The sequence below is a fragment of the Mytilus galloprovincialis genome, chromosome 3, assembly GCF_965363235.1.
Source record: "Mytilus galloprovincialis chromosome 3, xbMytGall1.hap1.1, whole genome shotgun sequence".
NCBI lineage: Eukaryota > Metazoa > Mollusca > Bivalvia > Mytilida > Mytilidae > Mytilus > Mytilus galloprovincialis.
Window position 1 is genome coordinate 21,483,937 of NC_134840.1, and position 7,455 is coordinate 21,491,391.

Genomic DNA, 7,455 nt, shown 5'->3' on the forward strand with positions numbered 1-7,455 from the left:
TGAAAAAGGCTTAACTCATCAGATGGACAAAAATAAAGTGAACATGTACGTTTAGCCGGTTGAATGGTTTTGTTTTGTTTTAGATGTCCTCCTTTTGATCTCAATCATTGAAATACAAAGCATAGTCAACCCTAAATTTTAAGTTCTGAAAAGTTTTTTATTGCTGCATATTTGAATAGTGATATTATCCCTTAAATGATTCTATTTTAATTCTATTTACGTACAGCAAGCGGCTAATGGATCGGATCAAGCTCAGCCACCACCATACGACGCTGGACAGAGATTTGTTTCTGTCAATCCGCAAACAGCCGAAGTGTTTATAGTTCCGGAAAACCAATCCGAACTCGTCACAGTGAAGGAAGACAATGGGTAAAGGTTTCATTTACTATAGGTGTTCAAAAGTACAACAGCTGTTTTGAAAAAAATTGACGAAGACTTCAATGTTGGGTCCATATGTTTAAGCAATGTCCTTGTGCAAAAGAAGTTTTGGTAACAAAGTGGAAACGTTTCATTTTTATATAAACAAAATATTAAAAGTTGTATCTAACCAAAACGGTTAAAGGTCTTATCTATCCGATGAGAACTTACTGTGCCCACTTTTCGAATTATTTTATCTCCAGAAAACAAGAATAGATTTATATTATCAAGCAAAACATTTAACTAATTAACTTTAGAAGGAATACAACTCATCAAGTAAGTCATTTTATATATAGGCAATTAGTATTAGTAGATCCTTTGTGCTAACAACTTAAAGTCGTTAGTTCACTCTTTTCAGATGTTTACCTGATACAGATGAATGGAAATGGTATGATTGGATGCTAGCTATTCTCGTTGGAATAGTTATCGTTCCCTTACTTGTTGCTTGTTGCGTGAGTTTGACATAAGTTTTCACTCGTTCAGTCATTGTTTTAACTTTATGGTATAAAATTTTTAAGTATGTCCCTATCTTTTGATCTTATTTATCAAATAAATAGGCCAACATCAAACTAATGAACTAATGAATGTTAAGCCTCGGTCACACCTTAACGGATAGCTCAAACGGACGCCTAACGGATAACTTTTTTTTCAATCCGTTCATGTCCGTTAGACGTCCGTTTTTATCCGTTAGACGTCCGTCCATATCCGTTGCCTGTCCGTTTAGCGTACGTTTTATCCTTTGACGTCCGTTCTGTCCGGTGAAAATTTTGAGCATGTTCAAAACTTTGAACGGACGTCCAACGGATGAAATGTCCGTTGAAAGTCCGGTACTTGTCCATTTCGTTTCCGTTTTGTATCCGTTACGTGTCCGTTATGCATCCGTTGGAGGTCTGGCAGATAAATTCACCAACGGACTTCTACCGGACGTTTAACGGATAAAACGGATGTTAAACGAATATGAAACGGACTTCTACCGGAGGTATAACGGATAAAACAGATGATGAACGGATCTAAAACGGATAAATGTCAATTGAAATTTCGTTTCAGAAATACCAATTATTGGTATGTCAGATTTCTTGAAGTCCATGAATTCTTATTATTCATAATTGATCTTAGAGTAAGGGCACTTCTTCACAATCAAGCAGCTCTTATTCAGGCCAGACACTGCCCTTTGGTGACATTTTGAAGAACAAACAAAAACCGGTTACATAGAAACATTTTGAATATTTATGCGATTTACATGTATTACTATTGTCGCCTTTAATTTTTCCGTGTATCATGTTCATCCTTTTTATCCGGTACGTTTCCGTTAGGTGTCCGTTTTAATTGGTACTCGTCCGTTGGATGTACGTTCGAAATCCGTTCTGTCAGGTACGTTTCCGTTTCTCTTACGTTGCATATGCGGTGTGTGTCCGTAATGCATTCGTTACACGTCCGCTTTATTTGGTCAGTACCTCAACAGACTCCCAACGGATAACAATTTTGTCAACGGACAACTTTTATTTTCATCCGTAAAGCGTACGTTCGAGCTATCCGGTAAATTGTGACCGAGGCTTAAGGTCTTCTCAAGCTATTATTGCTATGGGGTTTTTTTTCGGAACAATTGTTCGTATCAGAAATAAAACTTAATTTGTGTAAACAGAAGTACTACACGAAGGTCAACATTGCCACTGGTATGTAAACTAGTAAAACGATTTCATAGGTTATCATCAAAAGATAAACAATGAAAGGTTATGATCTACATAAATAAAGGCAACAGTAGTATACTGCTGTTCGAAAGTCATAAATCGATTGAGAAAAAACAAATCCGGGCCGTGTCACAAACTAAAACCAAGGGAAACATATGAACTATAAGAGGAAAGCAACGAAACAAGAAACACTTTAGTGCAACAAAAACCAAAAGACACACACAGAAACGGACTATAAGATAGCAACTGCCATTTTTCTAATTTGGTAAAAGACATTTTAAGAAAAAATGTTGGGTGGGACCTGGTTTTGGTGCTAGACACTAAAATGACTATAAAATATTATAGTACAAATAAATGAAAGATCATTCAGGAAACAGAAATACACAAATAAACAGTACAATAGTACATTTTGACATGTTAATAGTTAGCAAAGGTACTACGCTTATAATTTAAAACGCCAGACGCGCGTTTCATCAACATAAGACTCATCAGTGACCTTCAGATCAAAATAGTAAGAAAGCCATACAAGTACAAAGTTGCATGGATGATTCAAAATTCCCAAAAATTGTGCCATACATAGAAAATCCTTAGTATTTAGAATTACTCATACTTTTGCAAACAGTAAATTTAAAAAATGACCATGTTCATGTCAACACCGAGGTGCTGATTAACCGCATAATGAAAACGAACACGTAAAAAAAAACTAGGACAGCACATTAAAACAGCACAACCGAACCACACATTGTCTGTCACACGACTGAATAGCCGCCACAAAAGTGAATTCAGAGGTAAATTGTTTTTAAATAATATAGTTCACAAAGTTGATGGGTATGCACAACACTATATCGCATAGATAAATAAAGGCAACAGTAGTATACCGCTGTTCAAATTATAAATCCATGAACAAAAAACAAAATCGGGGTAACAAACTAAAACTGAGGGAAACGCATGAATATAAGAGGAGAACAACGACACAACACTACAATGTAACACACACAGAAACAGACCAAGCATCAGACAAAATCCCACGAGAATAACAAATATAACATCAAAATCAAATACATGAATTAGGGATAGACAAGTACCGTGACACGTCTTATCGCAATGTCAATTTACTTTCAAAAATAAGAGAAAACAAACGACGCAACGTTAAATTGTAACACACACAGAAACGAACTATAATATAACAATGGCCATATTCCTGACTTGGTACAGGACATTTTTAAAGGAAAAAGGTGGGTTGAACCTGGTTTTGTGGCATGCAAAACCTCGCACTTTAATGGCAATGTTAAATATAACATTGAAATGACAACATAATATTACAGGACTACAATACAAATAAATAGGAGAACGTATTAGACAAAGAAACACATGATTAATGAATAACAAAAAGCATCAGGTTTAAAATTTAATACGCCAAAACGCGCCTCGTCCACACAAGACTCACCAGTGACGCCCAGATATAAAAGATCGAAATCGAAAAAAAGTACAAAGTTGTACAGCACTGAAGATCAGAAGTTGAAAAAGGTTGTGTCAAATACGGCTAAGTTTTTATGCTTGGGATAAGGACATCCTTATTATTTAGAACAATTAATGCTATTGCAAACAGTAAATTTTATCAAATGAATATAACAGATATACATAATGAAACTGAAGTATTAACTCATTACATAAAACAAACACAAATACATAATGAAAGACCAACACAGAATAAACACACCCGACTCAGTCCAGGCCTCAACGCAGTAAATTATGAAAATGACGTCACATACGATGGTGAAAAGGCATTAAAAATTACGTCACATTTGAATATATGAAATTTCTGAAACAGCAGAAAAATGACGTCACATATGAAAAACTATATCTCAAAAGTAAGATAGAATTAGGATTGATTAAAGATTATAAAAATAGAACTAAATACTGATATTGCATTTAAACACAATGCATATTGCAATACTTATTAATAGCAATTAACTATTATAATATATATATGTGCAGTTTGTTATAAATCCAACTTCAAACGTAAATTATCGTACAGATTACGTTGACCAAAATTAAATTTAATAAATGACGGCGGTGATTAATTTTTCTTTCCATAACACATAAATATAATAGAAAAGACGTCAACACATTTGACAAAATCCGATGAGAATTACAAATATAACATTAAACTTTCAAACTAAATACATGAATTTGGGATAGACAAGTACCGTAACCCGTCTTATAGTAATACGAATTCACACTCAGCAAAACAGTCACAATCGAGAATAAGTCACGTTTGGTAATTAAAAGATTAGACGACATAATGACAAACCACAATCTACCATGTGGTAAAAATGTCCTTAGCTAGTTTGGTTAAAGACACATCGTATGGATCCACCGATTCGTGATGGTGTCCATAAAATTTACGGAGTGTCAATTTTAATCTGTCCTCCTCATAAGTTTGTTGGAGAAGTTTCTGCGTAAGTAGCACACTCCTGTATATGAAGTCCGTATAGTGTGAACAAGCACGTGAATAACGTATCAATTGTGATATGTAAACACCATACGAAGGGGCAGATGGTATGTTACTGCTGAGAACCATTGGTGCATTTTTAAAAGTTATCTTACAACGAAACTTTTACAAATGTGATAGTTTGAACGGAAACGTTTTTGACACAATTTGGGTGGAAAAGACTGTTTCTGGGAGAATTACTCGGTTATTAAAATTTAAATAGACCAAACAAAATAAATATATAACTTAAAAAGCTAAACGCAACATATTCTCTACAGATGACTCTTGGATCAAATGCTTTCATTTAAGCAGTTGCACTCTTTCAAAAAAATCACGATTAATTTAAACTAAATCATATCAACCATCACGTATAAACGGCAAATGAAGGTGCTGTTGGAATAGTGCTGTCTCAAAATAGCAAATACACAATATATGATAATCTATATAATCTAATAACGTGCAACACTAAGTAACATTTTGTATCGAGTAGTGTGAATATAGAGACATTTCTTGCAGTGTTTTAATGATAACTCAACACCACTTAAATATCATGGGTCTCTGAATGACTGCGAGAGTACACGTCCAGACGCATTGGGAACTTAAATCCTATACATCTAGTCTATGTGTTAATTGTTAGGTCCAATTTTAATGAACTCAAATTGTTTCATTGTTACCTAGTTGCATCCTTGATAGGCATAAAGTATTCATCATCGGACGTTAAGCAAACAAAAATCAATAAACCACATAACGTTAGCAGTATGTGGAGAGAATTTGATAAACTAAGTCGATTGTGTTTATAAGATGAATATTATTTTCAGATATTTTTCGGAATTTGTATATACTGGGTACCAGAGAAAAATTAGAGGAAGGTGATTATGATTGTTATTTTATATCTATTTTGTATCTTATCGTTTTATTTTCATATATTTTTCGGTGATGTTCATTTCAGATTCTTGAGTTCTTTTAAAAGGAAATAATTTAATTTAGGATGAAACGTGTCTTCTGATTGGCTGACGTCGTTTTGTTTATCAGCCCTTAGACATAATTTTGCGATGTGACTGTGACGTCATCAACGTTTTTTCATGATTTACAAACAGTTTAAAATGAAATTAAGAATTAAACTATAAGAAATGACTGTAATATTTTTTTATGTCTATTCGAAATAACAGAAAAAAATATTACAGTCATTCCTTAAATAAATCATTGTCCATTACTATCTTAAACCTTATGTTTGAATATTTTTTCACTTTTACATTTACAACAGAATGAATGCAAGATGTTCCGTAATCTAATACATCGTCAACACAAAAGTTCGAAAATAAACTGTTTCTTTTCGCAAAATTATAATGCATGTTGAACAGATATTCTTTTGTGCACACTGAATACTAAAAGAAAAGTAAATTTCGATCAAGGCAACCGAAAACAATTACTAGTATTGTGGTGTCAAATCAACATGATAAATTGAGTCTTTTAGTTGCTTAAGCATTGTAAGAATGTCTAACACTCCAAAACAATACATATACGTGTTTGTTAAATTTATGTTAGATTAGATGTTTATGGTCTTATTGAGATTTGATATGTTTTCTTTTTTCAGAATAATTATTTGTTCCAGCACAGAGTTTACACGTAACAAACAAATAATTCATAAACAGTATAGTTACCATGAAAGACTCTTAAATATTTATCGATTGTTTAGTGGTTTGGGTTATATTTGACACGCGTTGACATACTTATTCCTGCCGTTTGACAACACCACCTTTTAATTTGTTAAATTTCGTAACTGCTATGTCGATCTCAACATGACATTCCGTTTGATTGATATACGATAACCATTTGTTTACAGACTGTTTTTGTGTGTTCTCTAATTTCTGGTCAGTGAATAGTTAAAAACATCAGAAAAAAGTAAAATAACAAAAAGTCCAAACTAGGAGGAAAATTCAAAACAAAAAGTCCGTAATCAAATGGCAATATCAAAAGCTCAAACATATCAAACGAATGTAAAACAACTGTCATATTCCAGACTTATTTCAGACATTTTCAGACATTTTCTTATGTGGACTAAACCTGCTTTTTATAGCTATACCTTTCAATTGTATGACAGTGGCATAAACATTCCATTATATTGATAGCGATTTGTGAACAAACAACTAGACATAATGAGTAACACTATCAAAATTTGGGTACAGCAGTCAACTCTGAGTTTTTATCTTAATCAATATGAACCAAAATAACAATTATGTAACATAGAAACACAAAGAGGCAAAGAGACAAAACACATTAACAAAACTGAAATACAATAAAATAGAAATTTACCAAATCACAACAACACAATGACGGGATGTATGAGTACAGCATCACGTCATATGGAACAAAGCAACACAAAAAGGCATATAGACAAAGCACATTAGCAAATCGATGTTTTTACAGCTTATAATTCAATGAGGTTACGCTTATTTTAATGTTTAGTGCTATATTTACATATATACTTGCACACTTTGAATGATGTATACCGTAAAAAAGAATATGATGAACCTATTATTTTGTTACATTATTAAAACATATAATTCTTTACGCAAAATCAATGGAAAGGTATTTGAAGATTTCATAATTTGAAGACAAATTTACAAATCCCGTCCCCTTTTCCCCGTATGAGACATTTCGAATTAGACTTATGATCAGATTAGTACTAAAATGTGTAACATGACGGGTGCTACATATGGAGTAGGATTTGCTCACCCTTCCGACGCAGTTTTTACTGGTCTCGTCGGGTTCAATCTTTATTTTTCTATGTCGTGTATTTTTTTCTGTTGTTTGTCTTTTCTTTTTCTTTTTTTTTAGTAAGGAGTGTCGGTTTGT

General features: G+C 33.1%; 1 long non-coding RNA gene across 1 annotated transcript; it reads left to right on the forward strand.

Moving 5' to 3' along the window:
- The first annotated feature begins 231 nt into the window (after nt 1–231).
- LOC143067405 (uncharacterized) lies at nt 232–7,134 on the forward strand. Its single transcript, XR_012975944.1, has 4 exons — nt 232–369; nt 776–869; nt 5,418–5,468; nt 6,194–7,134. It is a non-coding gene; the product is annotated as an uncharacterized LOC143067405 (long non-coding RNA).
- Nucleotides 7,135–7,455: the final 321 nt, after the last annotated feature.